Consider the following 19,796-nt stretch of genomic DNA (forward strand, 5'->3'; position numbering starts at 1 on the left):
CCATGAAAGAACTTTTTTAGACATATTCCTTTCATAATTAAGTAAATTCCTTCATCGTTAAAATATTCATATTTTGGCATTTCATAGAATCATAAACTATCCTGAGTTGGAAGGGACCCACAAGGATCCTTAAGTCCAACTCTTGGCACTACACAGGACCACACAAAAATCAGACCCTATGTCTGAGAGTGTTGTCCCAACACTTTTGAACTCTGGCAGGTTTGGTGCTGTGACTATTTCCCTGGGGAACCAGTTCCAGTGCCCCTCTCAGTGAAGAACGTTTTCCTAATATCCATCTGCATCACACTTGTGATTCCATGAATGAGGATATTTAAAACCACTGCATCAGGGCTGGCAGAGCCCCAGATGTCTACAATTGTCAAAAACTTACATCATTATTTTAGGTTCCTTCTCCCATTAACTCATCAGCAGCCCCAGCCTCCACTTTAAGACATCCCTGAAAGTGACTGACTGACTGCCTAACTGGAGAGCAGTCACCTCAGAGATGTGTGAGTCATCAAAAGAGTGTTTACCAGCAGCACTTCCAAGCAAAACCTGATCCCAGGTTCAATGTTCAGGTCAAAGAGGCACAGGTCTACAGCTTTCATAAGGGAGTCAAAATGCCAGATGAATTACCTATCTGCTAAGGGCCCAGAGCCAGTAGTAACCTCAGAGCTAAAAGTTGTCAGCGGAATAGGCTGAGTTCAAGCCACAGTACAAAGTTCCCCTCTGCTGGGCCCTCAATGTGACCCAGAGCAGAAATGCCTGGAAACAAGAGTGCAATCTAGCCTCTACAGACATTAAATCCTTAGCCTGCTCCTTGCCCTCCCTAAGGTTTACCACCTGTAGTAACAAGCTACATTGCCTAACAATTCCTCTCACACTTCCTTTTGTCATTCAAGAGAAACATTATTGAAATCATGTGAAATGGTTTGTTTTTTTTGAATAATTCAATATAATTTGCAAATATCTGAAGTGGCGTTAACAGCACCTTCCGAGTTATGGTCAAACTACTGGATAACAGTTTTATTTCATCCTGCAAGTTTGGGTTGGACTCTCCTATGGCTTCCAGAAAGCTTCTGCAAAAATATAGTCAGAGCGAAGTCCACAGACTCCTTCCTGACTCGAAGCCTTTTAGATTTATAGAAGTCATCTTATTTGAGCAACTGCATTTACCCTCACAATAAAGCTTCTTGCATGTTTTGTGGTAACACTATGGAAAATTGTCAACTTTGACATAAAAAATAGGATGCGCCTGTAATGTAACAGTCATGCAATTAATGTTTTTGCTTTGCCAGCAACAGTAAAGTCAGATTTAAATGCCAAGAGGAGAGAGATACTTTATCCGCTTTACTCATGTCACAAAAATGAGGCTACATGGTTCTCATCTATTCTGCATGAGATACAAGAAAGGGTGTAAAAATGAAACCAAGGTAAATCTCTTGCTGTAATCCAGCAGGTTTAGGTACAGCTGTTCATGAGCTTTACGATCAATGTCAACTCTTATTACAAGGATGTGAGGGTTTTAGGAAAGGGGAAAGGAGAAAGGGAAAAGGGGAAAGGGAAAAAAAAAGGGGAATAGGGACGAGGAAAAAGGGGAAATAACAGGGTACAATTTGACATGACCCTATCTGTCAAGACACAATCATGCAGCAGTTCAATTACCTGATTTACAGTATGAGTTATTTAACTTCTTACAGTACATTAATGATCCATTTTAAAGGCAGAACTATTACTGCTGAATATGATCTATAGTTTTATTTACAGTTGGTGAGAATGCCTTGTGCTAGCTGCAATACCAAGTATGCAAAGCCTAATATGAGGTGTAAAGAATGGATGCAAAGATGTTTGACTCCTTCCCAAAAGCCAAGCCCACATTCCCTTAAGTTTTGAGCATTTTATTTATACCATCAGTTTACCAAAGATGAGAAAACCAAAACACCCCTTATCAGCAGCCAGCAACTAACAACATTGCAAAAGTTCATCACAGTGACATCGAAAAGACAAAAAAAAAAAAAAAAAAAAAAAAAAAAAAAGTATACTGGTAAGTATACTGGTAAGTATACTGGTATACTGTGGAAGGGAAAACTACTTGTGCAATTCATCCTACTCTGATCTACCTAAGTGAGCATACTATGTTAATTCAGCACAGGCAGGTTTATTTATTTATTTACAAATAAATTGGGATATAGGCATGACACTTAATGGAATCATAGAATCATTAAGGTTGGAAAAGACCTCCAAGATCACCCGGTTCAACCATTCCCCTACCACCAATATCACCCACTAAACCATGTCCCTAAGCACCACCTCCAACCTTTCCTTAAACACCCCTAGGGATGGTGACTCCACCACCTCCCTAGGCAACCCGTTTCAATGCCTGACTGCTCTTTCTGAGAACAACTGTCGCCTAATTTCCAATCTAAACCTCCCCTGGTGCAACTTGAGGCCATTCTCTCTTCTCCTATTACTAGTTACCTGTGAGAAGAGGCTGACCCCCAGCTCCCCACACCTTCCTTTCAGGTAGCTGTAGAGAGCAATGTGGTCTCCCTTGAGCCTCCTCTTCCCCAGACTAAACAACCCCAGCTCCCTCGGCCATTCCTCACAGGACTTGTATTCCAGGCCCTTCACCAGCTTCATAGCCCTTCTCTGGACACGCTCCAGGGCCTCGATGTCCTTCTTGTAGTGAGGGGCCCAAACCTGAACACAGTACTTGAGCTGCGGCCTCACCAGAGCAGAGTACAGGTGGACGATCACTTCCCTGGTCCTGCTGGCTATACTATTCCTGATACAGGCCAGGATGCCATTGGCCTTCTTGGCCTCCTGGGCACACTGCTGGCTTATGTTAAGGTGAGCATCTACCAGCACCCCCAGATCCCTTTCCTTTGCACAGCTTTCCAGCCACTCTGCCCCAAGCCTGTAGCATTGCATGGGGTTGTAATGACCAAAATGCAGGACCTGGCACTTAGCCATGTTAAACATTATCCCACTGGCCTCTGCCCATCGATCCAACCTGTCCAGGTCCCTCTGCGTATGCTCTGCACATTGGTTCACAGGAATCTATCAAATAAATGGCTGCAAATGCTTATGTGTGTAAGTAGTGTGTATCAGCACAGATCTTTAAAGAACATGAATTATAATAAAAGCTTCCAAACTGTAATACCAGATAAGGGTAGACAGTGCTAAGTTTGGTACAAGTATGCCTTTCAGGACCCAAATTTCATGCTCATAATGTCAATATGTATATAACCTTTCTCTCTTCTCTCCTCAGTGTCCAAGTCTAGCTAGTTTTCTAGGTTACTTTCAAGCCTAACCTGATTTACTGGAAAGACTTTCCAGACCTCTTCCCTTCAGAGGAACAAGTTAATAGTAATCTGTAATAGTAAATCTGCAATGATGTAATCCACATGATAATGTTATGCTTGCTTTTGTTGTTTTAACCCTCTAATCTCAATGTCTATAAAACAGATCTATGTAGGTTTGGACATGAATGTTAACATAAGAGATGCTTTGCTCCCTGAATTTAATCCAGACTGTGGGATCCTTCTGTGTTATTTTTCTCATATTCTCAGGTCCTTTTCCTGCCAAGCATCTGGCCAGAAGAAACATAAAATTATTGTTGACCACCCAGACATTTTTCATAAGAGTTTTAAGAACTCATCATTCTATCTCATTTCTGAAATCCACCTATTATAAATTGCCCATATCTTGATCTTCTCCTCTCCCACCTCCTTCTGTGCCATTGATTTATTATAGGACACTTTTATAGTACTTAGTGTTTCTATTCCAATAGCATGGAAACTACCATATTAGATATTTATCAGTAAGGAATCTACTCCCTCCTACTGAAATCTCAGCAAGATAATTTGGCAGATACAATTAGGGAAAGATTCTCTATATCTATCTCTTTTTTGAAGAAATATTATACTCAAATACATAGCTTTAAACATGATTCTAACCAAAACCTGATTGTATAAATTGCACTCTGAGAACTCAAGTGTCTTGTATTCCAAGAACAGCTAAATCAAGTCAGATCAGTTCCCTATATATAAATATTTTTTCTTTTAAATCAACTTGAATGCTTTCTACCCTGTACACAGAAAAGAAAGATTCAGAAATTGTAACTATAATTGTAATCTGGCCTAAATCTAAAATAAAAACCTTCTCACTCCCTGACAGATGTACCACTGAAGCTCTGAAGTTTAAAAGAAAACAAAAAACAGTATAAGTTTAATCAATAGATTGGTATCTATGGATCTATGGACATACGAAGAGAACAGAAATGATGCATTGGAAGGTGTAATTTCTTTTTCTGCACAGAATACTTTTCCAAACAGAATGATGCTTTGCACCTGTCATCTAATTCAATGCCAGTTTTTTGTATTATGCTGTAAAAAAGACTAAGAAAGTATCTCGATCGTTTCAAAATATATATATATATTTATTCCAGTTCAGTGCCTCCCAAAGAGTATCTATTGCAATTTTGCAATAGAGCTTTTAGCTTCATTTTTACTGATTTCTCAGTTTTGTCCCTACCTAATACATCTGCTGTACAGTACAGATGTAATACTTCTCTACATAGAGAGTCTATATGGCTCTCTCAAATATCAATGATCTCTGAGTCTGGAAGATTATGTCAAAGCTGTGGGTGGATGGGTGTGTAGGAGGAAGGGTTTAATGAATTCTTCACTATGAATCGCTCTTTAATTAATTGTTCATAGGCACCAAAGCCTTCTAAATGTCTATCATAGAACTATCTTCATACATTTTCAACTATCTTCATATTTAACATCCAGTTATTTTTTCTTTTAATATAAAGAAGAAATACTTAAAATTCAAAGAAGCCAAAACAGATTGCTCCATACTCCTGTATTCTCAAGCATTGAAAAAAAAAAAACAAACAAAAAAAAAAAGAAGAAGAAAAAAAACAGGGCATGGTGCACTACTACACTATTACTGCAAAGTTCTGTCAACCAGACATTCTCCCACAGACTAGTCACTGGCGGATATTACATACATTCTGTAAACCACGTTTTGAAAGTAACCAAGGACCATTCAAAAAGAAAAGCCAGATATACGTTATCGACACACACATCTCAATACTGAGAAATGTTAAACTCTTGACCTCTATTCTAGAAGAGGATAGATGCATGCTTAGGGGAGAATGCCAAAGGAAGATGCCCTCAAGAGGTGATATACATTATTTTGAAACAAAACTTTCAGATCACAGAACGTTAATATTAGGGCTTTAGGTAGGCACTAAGGTCATGATCAGATGTTCTGCATAATACCTAAAATATTTTCACTTTCCAAAAGGATAATCAGTGTCTTCCAATAAGCAGTTATAGAAAATGACATTACTTTGTTCACAAGGATGCAAGGTGACAAGACAAGCAAGAGAAACAAGTTGCTTCAGGGGAAAATTTGTTCTGGATATAAGGAAAAAATAATCTTCAATGTTAGAACAATTAACCATTGGAACAGATTGTGTGGACAAATGGTGGAATCTCCCTTACTGGAAATATTCAAGACTGCTTGTCAGGGCCCTTGGATAACCTAAACTAAGGCTCTGCTTTCAACAGAAGGTTGGACTACACAGTCTCCAGTTTGTCCCTTCAACCCAAATTTTCTATGACTTTAACATTTTGCCCTAATATTAAAAACTTGAGTTAGTCCCTGTGTGATTCCCTACCACAGGTAATCTCCTCAGGATGTAAAAGACTGAGACTGAATTTCATGGTTCAGAACTTTTTAAGGACAGAGTAGTATTCACTGACTTACAATGTAAATAAAATCAGATGCACTGAAAAACTGGCAAACTGAAATTACTATCATTCTGATGAGGAGAAACATCTTATAAGTATCTAGATTTGACAAATTAGTAACATCCTTATCCTATCAACTGGGTATTTGCAGAGCATAATTCCTCTCCAATTTGTGTGAATTAATTTGGTAATTATCCTTTCTAATCTGGTAACTATCATGTTGTTGAAATCTACATTTAACAGAAGATATGACACAACAGATCCCAGTCCTTCCCATCACCACATTCTGCATGTTTTCCACCCCACTAGAGTGTGAAGCCCATACAAGAGTTTATTTGATAGAATCCAGAAACTTCCCCAAAGAGAGTAATGTAACATCTGCAAAAACAGAGATTAGTAATTATTTAAAGCTTCAGTCATGGAAATATAACTGCCCTTAGAGATGTACCAGCTGCACAGATGAAGTGCTGTTTTATTGTCCTCAATTATAATTTTCTGAAAAACTCCAAATAAAAGTTATTTTTACAGGAGAAGAAACCTTGATGTTTGAGCACAGAGATGCTGAAATTTCTTTCAGTGTTGCCACTATGTCATGACAGTGGAAAGCTATTTAAAGACTTTGATTTGAGAAGCCGATACAGTTTTAGGTTCACCCAACTCCTTAAATGGGTATTACCAACATAAACAAATGCCAGTTTTTGCAAACAGCCTTGAAAGTTTCTTCAGATATGCCTTCTATTCCAAATCCCCCCTGTAGCTGTAGCTTTCCTATCATACTGTTCTCTTCTTGCAAGCATTTTTCTTTCTTGGAAAAATTCTTTCTTTTCTTTCTGCCTTGGAAGGCATTGGGGTCCATCAGTGCTAGTCCATCAGCTGGGACTGCACCTCCAATTCTAGTTTATTCTGGTGACCTCAGAATAAAAATAAATAAATAAATAAATACATAGATAGAAATAAAAACATAAATTAAAAAAAAAAAAAAAGAAAAAGCAAGCAAACACAAAACCTATGCCTTTCTTACAAAGTATGCAGCAGGGCATTAGCGACAGATTCTAACCACTGTGTCTTGCTCAAACCACATGACTTATTTTCACTCTGGCTAGGGAAATAAGATTTATGCAACAGGACTATCTATCATGAACTTTCAGGAATTTTTAAATGTTTTAACATCTTTAATCAAATCTGAAAGAAGGGAGAAAGCAGAATGTAATAGAATTCCTGGAAACCCAACACAACACACAGCACCATGTGTCTGGCATATCATCAGCAGCAAGGCAGAATAGCCTGCAAGGCTCATCCAGAGTCTGCACAACAAAGGAGCATGCACGTGACTCCAGACTAGTACCCTATACACTGTGGCATTAGCCTGAAGAGCTGAATTAGAAGTAAATAGGGGATGTCAAGATGGCTGGAGAGCTTAAGTCTGGGTGGCTGGAAGGTGAGGAAGAAAGGGATAAGACTGTAATGATGTCAACCATAAGTCTAAAATCAGGACTTGTTCATTCTGCTTCATCAGAATTTTGAAAGGTACAAGACAAAATTGCAGTTGTGCAGTCACACTCTGAACTGACAGTGTGTGTAGTATTCTTATGTAGAGAATAACAGAATACCATTAGCCCTCTTAGCAGCAAGGGCACATTGCTGAATGGAATCATAACACGGAGCAGGAGCTAAAAGAAATGGGAGGCCTTATATGAGAGTCAGACCTCTGAAGCTGAAGCAGTGTGTGTCACTAGTGACAGTAGAGGGAGTTTGATTGAAGTTATCAGCTGAGCAGCTGTCAACATGAATGCAATAATCAAATCAGTGTAGCTAGAAGATTAGGCAGAAGATCACTTTAAAGGCTGTCCTCACGTAATCATTGAAAAAAGATTCCAAAATACTCAAACATTTCAGACGTTTCATGAAGGGCTCTTGCAGTTCTCAGGCAATGCTCAAATAGACCAGTACCAACAACATTCCAACATTCACAGTCCTTCTTTTTTTTAATGGTGGTTTGTTGCCATAGTTTTTAAGCACAACAGTCATCATCTACAATAGGCATAAAACAAGTAAGAAATCTAAACAACATAGACCACCCTAATGTCACTGAAGGCCTGAGAAAAATGTTTTGAAGTCATCCAGAACACGAGATAAATGCTAAGATGAAACTGAAGACGAAAACACTAGTAACAGTTTGAGCTATTAAGTTTATGAAGAAAAACAATCGTATTAATATCCACCCACATAAACTTACTTCTCTATTTCAACTAGACGATAAGCCTTCAAGAACATACCACAGATTTGCAACTAGAATCCAGTACTCATGCAATACATTCATACAAGCATCTCTCCATAGACTTATGTTCTGATTGAAACTTACCTCCCTGAAAACCCTGTGATTGCTAATTTAACCAGAACATTAGCCCCAAAATTTCTCCTCCAAGTGTAAAAATCACTCTTACCTAAATTATAACTTACTCCCTGACCACCTCCCCTCCCTGCCCCCCCCCCCCCCCCCCAAAAAAAAAAAAAGGCTATGTATTGTTCTGATCCTTAACTATCTCTAAATAAATAAGACATTTTGAGTTAAATGAGTTTTTCAGATTAGGAACGTAAGGTTTGCTTACTATCACATATCTCCCCCCCCCCCCCCCCCCCCATTCAGATAGTGCAGTGAGATCAAATGTACAGGTTACATCCTTTCATGGAAACAAGAATAATTCACAGAGTTCATTATCAGCTCTCAGCTTGCATCTAGCATGGTAGAACTGAATCACGCTTCATCCTAGAGGGCTAAGGAAAGTTGTGAATAGTGATAAAGAATTTGAGGGGTACCATAACAGTTATACTAAACTTTGAGCCAGGGATCCTCATCTGCTTTGGTTTACAGCTCTTAAGTTTAGCCCATCAAAGTAGTTTCTAAGCCAAGGCTGAAATACCAAAAACAATCAATTAAACTGGTATTGTCCAAACATATTCATAGCAGGTGCACACGATTCATACTGAAAAAAAAAAAAAAACGAGCCTTGCATCTGGTACTTCTACATTACTCTTACACCATTGCTCATAAAAGTGAAGTTGAAGTAACAACGGCAAAAAAAAAAAAGTTATCTAGTCCCTTGTTAGTTATGTGGAGTCAGAGGACTGCAGAGATCAAATAGAGCTTTCTGAAAAAAGCACAATGCATCATGCAAAATACACATGCCAAGAACACTACTTTAGAAGTGGAGTTCAGAAGACCTATCACCAAAACAGTCAGTTGTGTATCCTTTTTCTAGCGTACCTTCCATAATAAAGTATGATATTAAGCCCCATAGTCTCCGAACTATGTAGAAAAGTTCTTCTAGTCTATGATCTGAACAGTTCTGGGTGCAACCATTTTCCATCAGTCATTCTCAAGTCCATCTCATTCTAAGCAACACAGGCACTTCCAAACAACAAATTTTACCAACAGTTCATCTTTGTACCTCCAAAATGCTTGTAGAGGGTATACTAACTCATGCAGATTGGATTAATTTTATTCTAATCTATTTCTAAGAACAGTATACTCTATTGTCCTAGCCCAATGGCATAGGAAACTATTTTAAAATGGCCCTGCCCAGTGGCATTAGCAAGACCAAGTCCGCTGCTCAGAAAGGGTTCTAGGAGACTAGCTACCATTTTCAGCACCACGAATTTGTATGCCTCTTCTGAACACCCCTCTCCTCGCTTCTCTTTAGCATATGTGCTCCTTATTTAACAGTTCTACAAATTAAATTTAATTTTATTTTCTCCTCATGTATCTAACTTCATTCCCTCCTTTTGTGTTATTTTCTGCTCTGAGGCTCATAATTCCCACTTCATCTTCAAAGCTTGTTAAGAGTACTTTCCTCTAATTCTGCTACATCATTAATGATGTTACATAACACCCAACACATATAACTGATGCACTGCTGTTGATATAACAAAATCACAACCCATATAACTAATGCATTGCTGTTGATAATGAATTTTTAATATCTTTCACCAAATTTTCAGTCCACCTGATACTCTTCCTACCTAAACCAATTTCAATTAATCTTTGTGTTAGAAAACTAACATATATACCTACTTCTCTCTTCACTCCTTAAAACAATTAATTTTATAATCCTGTCAAAAAAACAATCATATTGCCTGGTCAGATTTATTTTATGTTATTTTTATGTTACTGCTTACAATTCTTTCACCCTGCAGACTTATTTTGCATCCCTTTTAATATCAGGTCCATTATTTTACTAGCAATTATACTTTTAGAACAGTAATTCATAAGAAAACCTTGCCTTCCTTTCAGAGGTGAACACTACACTTGCTACTTTTCATTCACACTGACACTTCATTTTAGCTACCATCTCATAAAAGCAATAGTCATGCAATAGCAGCACTAAAAAGGCTTGCTAAAACTAAACTGAAAAGTTTGTGGTGGAGTTGAGAAAAAAAAAATCTTGTTTCTCATATCTGCCTTAATCACTAATATTAAAAGAAATTTTAAGTCAAGCTTTTTCTACAAGAAAACGGTTAGTAATACTACTTAGACACAGAATACCTCAGGTTGGAGGGGACCTTGAGAGATCACCTTTTCCAACCCTATGCTCAAAGCAGGACTAACTTCAAAGCTGTATCATGTTACTTAAGACCTTGTCCAACTGCATTTGGAATATTTCCAAGGCTGGTGATTCTACTGCTTCTTACTATAATCTCTTCCCACAGCAGCATTCTCAGGCAAGAATTTTTCCTTTGTCTCCATTTGGGACTTTGCAACACACTGTGACCACTGCCTCTTGTCTTTTCTGTGCATCTCTGAGAAGAACCTGTGTGTCTTCTCTACAGTGTCCTCTAGGCAGATAAAGATTATGTAAATTAGCCTTTTTTTCAGGAATGGAATCCAGCTACCTAGGACTTCTAACTATCATGTTCTCCTTAAAAATTTCCTTGTGACCCTTAACTGGATTTGCTTGTCAGCATCTCTCTAGCTCTCTTGTACTGGGAGATGTAACACTGGATGTAACATTCCAGATGTGCCCTCAAGAACTGAGCAGTAGGAAACAGAAATAATCACTTGCCTTGAATTTCTGGCTACATATTTGTCATTAAAGTGTAGTATGAATTTATCCTTAATTGCTGCAAAGACATTTATTTACCCTGGTCATCAAGAGCACACTGGCATACTTTATACCCCTTTCACTCCTTTTCCATGTCCTCTCACCAGGGAACAAGGATGGGCACCTCAAAGTTCAACAAGGGGAAGTGCAAAGTCCTGTACCTGGGGAGGAACAATTCCAGGCACGAATACATGCTAGAGGCCACCCAGCTGGACAGCACTTTTGCAGGAAAGGACCAAGGAGTACTAGTGGACACCAAGTTGAACATAAGTCAGCAATGTGCCCTTGCAGTAAACAAGGCTAACAGCATCCTGGGTTGCATTAGGCAAAGTATTGCCAGCAGGTCAAGGGAAGTGATTCTTCTCCTCTACTCAGAATTGGTGAGGCTACACCTGGAGTATTTTGACCAGTTCTGGGCCCCCCAGTACAAGAGAGACCTAGACATACCGGAAGGAGTCCAAATGAGGGCCACCAAGAGGGGACTCGAGCAGCTCTCCTGTGAGGAGAGGTAGAGGGAGCTGGGACTGTTCATCCTGGAGAAGAGAAGCCTAAGAGCGGATCTCATCAATGTGTGTAAATACCTGATGGAAGGGTGCAATGAAGATGGAGCCATGCTCTTTCCAGTGGTGCCCAGTGCCAAGTCAAGAGAGAATGAGCACAAACTGGAACACAGGAGGTTCCATCTAAACATCAGGGAACACTTCCTTACTGTGCAGGTGACAGAGCACTAGCACAGGCTGCCCAGAGAGGTTGTGGAGTCTCCCTCCTCCAAGATCTTTAAAAGCCACCTGGACATGCTGCTGGGCACTGTGCTCTATGTGTTCCTGCTTGAGCAGTGGGGTTGGACCAGATGGCTTCCAGAGGTCCTTCTCAACCTCAACGACTCTGTGACTTCTAATCACTCTGAAAATTCAGATTTTTAACTGATACATTCAGCAAAAGCTGATGTTAACACACCAGATCATGATATTTGCACTAGATCTGTTTAAACCTCTGCATGCTTTTAACCAGTTTCCCTTGGTCAATAAGCAGCAACAAAACAGAGGGAAAAGAAGAAAAAGCGAGAGAGTAGGGTACAAACACTGTTGCTATGCCTGAGGGAAAGCAGCAGAGAAAAGAAGAAAGGGCAATAGCAGGCAAGATCAAGGAGTTGTAACACTTCAGTCAGTTCAAAAGATTTAGATTTTAGTAAGTCAGAAAGGGGTATGTAAATACATGCAAAAATGAAGACCTTCTCATATGTATGCATAAAGCCTAGTAAGATAAAACCCTACCTTGCCTGAGCTTTTAAACACTGTGTTACTATTTATATTTCATTGGGAGAGAGATTTCTCAGTAATGGCCATACTGCAAGCAAAATGGAGAGTGGAGAAGACGGTCTGTTTTTCCACATGCACACACTATCACAAACCAAGAAAAAGCGAGGCTAAATTATGTCAAGGATTTTAAGGGGCATGTATTAGTTAACTACAGGTTTGCATGCACTGAAAGATAGAACAGAAAATTTACGCAGTGAAAGCATGAAGAACAAGAGAGAAGAAAGGTAGGACCAAGGCAGATAACAGGAGGTCAGACAAAGTGCCAAAAATAGGTAAGAACAAACAGCACAGTACATGTCACATCAAATCTATAAAAATTAACAATTGAACTGGTAGCAGTAATGATTTAAGCAGTGGAACTACAGACAGAAAAGGTTTAAAGCACAAACTTGGCAGCAGCTAATAAAACAGATGAACAGCAGACCTCACGGAGCACAAGAAAAGCAGTTTGGGGGACATTTCAAAAATCATGCTTTTTTGGTACACAGCACAAGCCAATGACTCCCGTAGCAACAGAAAATAATAAATAAAAGAGCAGTGTTGGCCTCCAGGCCATAAAGAGAGGAAGGAAGCATGCATTGAACAATAGCTTTTGTTCTGAATTTCAGTTCACAGATTGGTGTTAGGATGCATACATCAGTCCCTACTTTCCTATCTGCATTAGTACCAATGGCCTGACAGACCCAGAATAGTCCTCTTTTTGTTTAGGAGTAACAAAGACTAATTTTACTCTCGGGACATTTATAGCAGTCATGTATTGGCCTAATTTATCAGGGATGTTGAAAAAGGAAAACAAACAGTAAGGAAACAGAATGACTTCAAAAAAAAAATAAGTTTATTTGCAAATATCTGAGGGCTGTTACGAGGCAAAGACCTGTCTGCTACACAAGCCATGAGTATAACGAAGTTTCCTCTCACAGGAGGCCATCTGTTTAGGAAAGTTGTTTGGGGAACCAGGCAGAATACAAAGTTTTAGCTCCAGAAGAAACAGAAATACATGGTCTGACTACTGAGAGGGGAGCTCTTTGAGATCAAAAAGTAAATAGAGTGGTATCAAGCCTTGTAACTACCTCTCAAAAAATTACAGCATAATGAAAGTCTCTCTTCTTCCCTTCAGGCCTGCATCTTGGGTATAGAGAAACTTTCTCAAGAGGTCCACCAACTTAAAGAGAAGGTATCTTCTTCCTCACCTGTACAAACCAGTATCTAAGTGATCAGGAACAAGCATCCCTCTGCTCAAGAAAGGGGATATAGTGGATACACACCACATGCCACCCTGTGGTTTGACCTGCCTGACCATGGAAAGGACATGCAAAAATGGGATGGAAAATCTACCTTGACCCTAGAAGCACTGGTACATGAGTTGCAAGGAAAAGCAATCACAAAACGGGGTGCTTAGAAAGTTGCTGCTCCAGTTTCCAGCAGGCAGAGCCCCAGGCAGAGTAAGGAGCACTGACCAGAACTAGAAGGACCCTGCCTCTAGCCAGTGGGAGGAAAGGGACAACTCTGTTAATTGGACTGTATAGATCCAATGGCTAGGAACATCACACAGAAGCATAAAGTTCTAGTGAACACTGGTGCAGATTGTATTGCAATGCCATCAAGCTACAAAGGGGCAAAACCCATTTATATTTCTGGATCCCAACAGTTAACTGTATTGGAGGTTGAGGTGAGTCTAATTGGGAATGAGTGTCAAAAGCACCCCATTGTGATTGACCCTGAAGCTCTCTGCATCTTTGGCATAGACTACCTCAGGAGAGGGTACTTCAAAGATACTTTGGTACTTCAAAGTACCAAAAAGGAAGGTACTGGTGGGCTTTGAACAAAGCCTTTGAACAAATTCAGTGGGAGATAGTTCATGCACTACCCCTTGGGCCATCTGAGCAGCACAAGATGTAAAAAAACATGCTTTACACCACACCTGGGGAGAATGGCCCCACCTGGAGCCTCTGGCAGAAAGAGCTAGGGGAGACTCAAGGTCAGCCCCTGGAGTTTTACAGTTGGGAATGCAGAGGATCCAAAGCCCGCTACACTCCAACTGAAAAGGAGATGTTGCAGTGTGTGAAGGGGTTTGAGCTGCTTCAGAAGTGTTTGATACTGAAACACAGCTCCTCCTGGCATCCTGACTAATGGTGCTGGGCTGGGTGTTCAAAGGGAGGGTCCCCTCTACACATCATGCAACTGATGTTACATGGAGTAAGTGGGTTGCACAGCAGGCTCAAATAGGAAACCCCAGCCACCCAGGAATCTTGGAAGTGATTATGGACTGTCCAGAAGGCAAAGATTTTTGAATATTACCAGAGGAGGAGGAGGTGACACGTGCTGAAGAAGCACCAATGCATTATAATATACCAGAAAATGAGAATATGCCTTCTTCACCAATGGGTCCTGTTGTATCAAGAGAAAGCACTAGGAGTGGAAAACTGCTGTATGGAGCACTATAAAACAATTTGCAGAAACTGATGAAGGAGAAGGTGAACCAAGCCAATTTGCAGAAGTGAAGGCCATCCGGTTGGCTTTAGATACTGCTGAATGGGAAAAGTGGCCAGTGCTCTAACTCTAGACTAACTCATGGGTGGTAGCAAATGCCCTGGGGGTGGTGGTTACAGCAATGGAAGCAGAGCGACTGGCAGCACAGAGGCAAACCCATCTGGGGTGCCACACTGGGGCAAGATATTGCTGTCTGGGGAGAGAACCTGGCTGTAAAATTACATTATGTAGATGCTCACACACCCAAGAGTCGGTACACTGAAGAACATCAAAACAACCAGCAGGTGAATCAGGCTGCTAAGATTGAAGTGGCTCAGGTGGATCTGGACTGGCAACATAAAAGTTATTTTTTATAGCTCAGTGGGACCTTGAGACCTAAGGCCATCAAGGCAAAGATGCTCACAATCAGGGGGTGGGCCTGACCATGGACACTACTGCACAGGTTATTTGTGATTGTGAAACATGTGCTGCAATCAAGCAAGCCAAGCAGTTAAAGCTTCTCTGGTACAGAAGACAATTGCTGAAATATAAATATGGGGAAGTCTGGCAGTTGATTATATCACACTCCCTCAAACACGCAGTGGCAAGCGTCATGTACTTACAGTAGTGGAAGCAATCACCGCATGGTTGGAAACATAGCCTGTGCCCCATGACACCACCTGGAACACTATCCTGGGCCTTGAAAAGCAAGTCCTATGGAGACATGGCACCCCAGAAAGAACTAAGTCAGGCAATGGGACTCATTTCCAAAACAACCTCACAGACACTTGGGCCAAAGAGCATGGTATTGAGTGTGTATTTCACATCCCCTATCATGCACCAGCCTCTGGAAAAATCAATCACTACAATGGCCTGTTAAAATACTACACTGAAGGCAGGTAAACAGCTGGGTATGATCCCACTAAAAAGTTACATCACCGTGCATCCACATAAGGCAATTGAACAAAAGTCATGCAGATTACCCTAAACCCATTAGTGACCTAACTTGCACAGAATCGGACTCAAGGAAAAGGGCTCAAGAATTCATGTAGTATGAATTCTGTCCAAAAGCAGTATCAACAGATAGAGACAGCTGCTCAGCAGGAATCTGCATATCAGTTCCAACCCTGACAGATGTTGCATGCCACATTTACAGCTGGGAAACAGGAGAGATGCCGTGTAAATACTCCCCAGCAGACCAGCAGAAGTAATACACTATTTCTCACAGCACTGTGAATAGTATTTTATGTCTGCCAAGCCTCACAAAAATTACAGAAAAATCTACTTACTATCCAGGGCTGTACTCTCCATCTGAGTAGCTTGCAAAATACATATTCTAAAAGCCTCCAAGGCTGGAAATTCTGCACCTTCTTCAGTCAATCAGGTAGATGTCTGTCCTTTCCTCAGTGTTAAGAACACTTACCATGAGCCTCCTTTGCTTCTTACTTCTTGTCAGTGCTTAACTTCTGCAACCTCAGTAGTGCTTTTTGTTTCCTCATTAGTATATAAAACCAGCGTAGTGGATTCCTATTACTGGTTTTATTTTTTTATTGGTTCTAATACCATGTTAAGTGAAAACAATATTGTGTTTGTACAGAGTCTGTTTGTAGCCTGTCTCTTCCCTACAGTCTGTCCTGCAACACAAGCAGTTATTTTCTCTGCACCAAGACAAAATGATCATGGCAACATAAATCCAAAGGAATTCATTCCCTTGGGACTTTCCTGCCTCAGCATCTGTGCTGACACTGCAAAGAGGGAGTAAGCAGCAAAACTGCTTTTCTGTACCAGATACACCTACCCACTAAAGACTGGACAGAAGTTCATTTCTCACCGCTTCACAGAAAACTATCTGTTGGCAACCGATTTCACACCTTACCAACCTGGGCTGGGTGTAAACCAGTAATACAGATATACAGAGACTATTACAGATCATTACATACATGTAGTCTGTCTTCCTTGACTTTTTTTCCTTTAAAAAAGTAGAAGGATGGATTTAAGGGAAAAGGCCAAAAGCAGCACAGCTAGCAAGACAGAGCAAGCTGCAACGCTCTACTACTTGAAAGGTTTAAGAGCAATTCAGAGAACTATCTTCAAAATTCCATATATAGAAACTCATCTTGTGCAGAAGTGACCCACAAAGGCTCTTTCATTCATTAAGATTTATGGTTACTCTTAGTCAGCATTATTTCTCCATCTATTTTAGCACAAGTGCTTCTTACTTCAATACATAGACACTACAACCACTTAGGAAATAAATGGATTAAGTTTTAAACAAAATGAATGCATCACAATATATATTAAAATGGAAGGTCTTCTTATACCTTAGGGCCTTACCTAAATGTTCATCAGCCTTCTCACATCAGCAAAGCATATTTTAGAAAGCAGCAAACAGTCCATGATGGAGATACCACCCATCAGGTATTCCCTCTCACAGCTGCTCTTGTGCAGAGATCCCTGAGGTTTATTTCATTATAACATTTCATTATAACATTTCATTTTATTTCATTATAACATTTTTTTAATTTCCATTTTTCCAGAAGACAGATAGGAGCCATATATACTTTTAGCTATAGCTCCTCTCTAAATGAGGTAATAAAAATCTCCCTAACCACCATTTTTTAACATATAACAATGAAAATTAAGTTCCACATTTAGCAGCTGTACCACCTGTTGGTGAAAAATTCCGCACTGACTCTGAGGATGGGATCTCATGGCTACTGGAACTGAGACAGATCAAAGCTGCTTGTTTTTTATGGTCTACATTTGAAAGGATTGAATATAACTGGATTAGTGGTAAAACAGTACAGTTCAGAGTAAAAGGACGTTAATTTTCCTTGCTTGGAAAAGGCTCTTTTTCTTGTAATTACAATAAAATGCAAGCCAGCTTTAGGGCTATGAGGGAGCAACCATGAGGAGAAACACAGCAGCAAACCTTCAGTGGGACATGAACTTGGACAAATAATCCTGGTATGTTCAGAATGAACAACACCACTTTCACCTCCTCTGATGAAAGTTCACACAGCTTATAGCTCTACTAAAGCATTTGAAACAGGAGGGAGGGAAGGGAATCACAGCACGATTGAGAAGGAATGTATGTTGCATCTGATGAATGGCCCAATGCCCAGGCAGCTGCTGTAAGAATGCCAAAAGAGGGACCTTCATTGCTTCAGCTGGACCCCTCTTGAAGTTTTGAATTACAGATACTTCACTTCATGGGATTCTGCTGCAACATGGCAATGCAGTGACTGCTTGCTCCATGTGTCTTTTTCATTCTGAAACTGAAACCCTGATGGGAAAGTAGCCTCTCCAAAAGCCTTGCATAGCAGCTAAAAATATAGTTCAGCATTTTCACAACCGATCTTGCAGAAATTAACACTATCCCAAATCTTTGTTCATCTTTCAAATGCAAAAACCTACATCAGTATGATAATAATTGACTTTATATAGCCATTTTTTCAAATTAAAAATTAAAAAGCTAAGGTGTGCAAAGAAACTGAAAGAAAATGAATTCTTAAAATAGGATGAACAACTTGGAGGGTGATTGCTTCATTTTAAATACAAGCTATGCCATTTTCCACACAGTAAACAAGGTGAGTAAAAATAATAATAATAATATATACCTGCTAGTGTAAGACATATTTTTTATATAAAAGTAAATTACTAAAAATTCAAATTACAACAAGTTCTAACATCTAAAAAAATCCAAGCTATTAAAATATCTTGAATTATATAAACATATTTAAGCATTCCAGTTTTGCTGTTAAACAAAATGGGATGTCTAACTGAGGGATGTCATTTTTGATAGCAGCAATATTTTTCAGAGGCTACTGCTTTGGTCGGCATCTTCTCACAGATAACTAGTGACAGGACGGGAGGGAATGGCCTCGAGTTGTGCCAGCAGAGGTTTAGGTTGGAAATTAAGAGACATTCCTTTTCAGAAAGCATAGTTAGTAGGATGCAGTTGAGCAGTCTTGGGTTCAAATGCAAGGTGTAGGTGGGTACTGACACTGAAGCACTAACCATCAGGCATACTACTTATGGTACTATGTATATACACAAGATCTAATGCTTTGGTAGTTCTGAGTGCCACTGCACTATGATTTTTTCTTTTTTTTTTTGATGATTTCTTTTCCCCAAATAAAGAATACATTGACATTGAGTACAAATAATTATAGTAATCTCTTCACAGTCTGTCAGTTCAGATTAAACTACTGCCCATAGCCTTAGATAGTCAATATGAAAAGCCAACAGCAACAGAGATCTCACCAAATATCAGCATTTGTATGGACCTCTCCCATCATGTACGAACACGTTAATAAAAGCTGGCTAAAACAATAGAATTTTCCCACATATGGCCACTCCCATTTCCAGTGTTATGATCTGTGACTTGACAGCATTTCAACCACTTGTACGAGGTTTTGTCTTTTATTTTTTAATATAGTAGCACAGTTTCACTTCAAACAATAGACTTAAGTAACATTCAGTCATTCATTTTATTAAACGGTGCTACATCATCAGCAACCTATAATCATTTTAGTGTGCAAATGTGGTAGTCAGAATAAAAGTCTTAAATTTATGCAATATTCCAACACCTTTGGCATAATTCATATGCTCTTAGATATTTTGCATGATAATGCAGCTTGTACAAAACCTGACAGCTCTAGAAAATGTATTGTATTATAAAGTACCCAGCATAAGATTTATTACATTTATAACATTTTTATCACCCAGCACTATCCAATCAAATTCAATATAAATTATCACAATAAAAAAAAAAAATCCAATTAAGTCCAAACTGCCAGCCAATCAGAGCAAAAGGATCTTGCATTAAACAGCTACCACTCATAGCTCTTAATATTGTGTCATATTTCTTGAATATGCCTGCCTATATGTTAGTCTCATTTACAATAAGTTTACAATTACAATACATTCATCTTTACATATAAAGCATCTAACCCTCAAGGTTGATATTGAGACTAGAAAACCTAAAAATCCTGAAATTCCCAGGGTGGTACTTATAAGGACATCATAAACTTCCAGACATAGGACTTCCAATCAGCTACAGATATCCCACCCTTTCAGTGAACAAAAGCATGCACAAATGCTTTCATCCAATTCAGGCACTTAACTGTGTATAAAGACAA

The 19,796-nt window shown here is 39.5% G+C and overlaps 1 protein-coding gene across 3 annotated transcripts in view; it reads right to left on the reverse strand.

The window, feature by feature from the left end:
- TSPAN9 (tetraspanin 9) overlaps positions 1-19,796 on the reverse strand; it is a 172,410-nt gene that overhangs the window by 103,180 nt on the left and 49,434 nt on the right. Inside the window, exon 2 of one of the 3 annotated variants that reach the window (XM_084502823.1) lies at positions 15,276-15,366. The exons of the other annotated variants lie outside the window; for them this stretch is intronic. The gene's annotated coding sequence lies outside the window, so the exon portion shown is untranslated. The remainder of the gene's footprint in view (positions 1-15,275; positions 15,367-19,796) is intronic. 3 annotated transcript variants of the gene reach the window in all.

Source organism: Aythya ferina (assembly GCF_964211825.1).
Source record: "Aythya ferina genome assembly, chromosome: 1".
Taxonomy (NCBI): domain Eukaryota; kingdom Metazoa; phylum Chordata; class Aves; order Anseriformes; family Anatidae; genus Aythya; species Aythya ferina.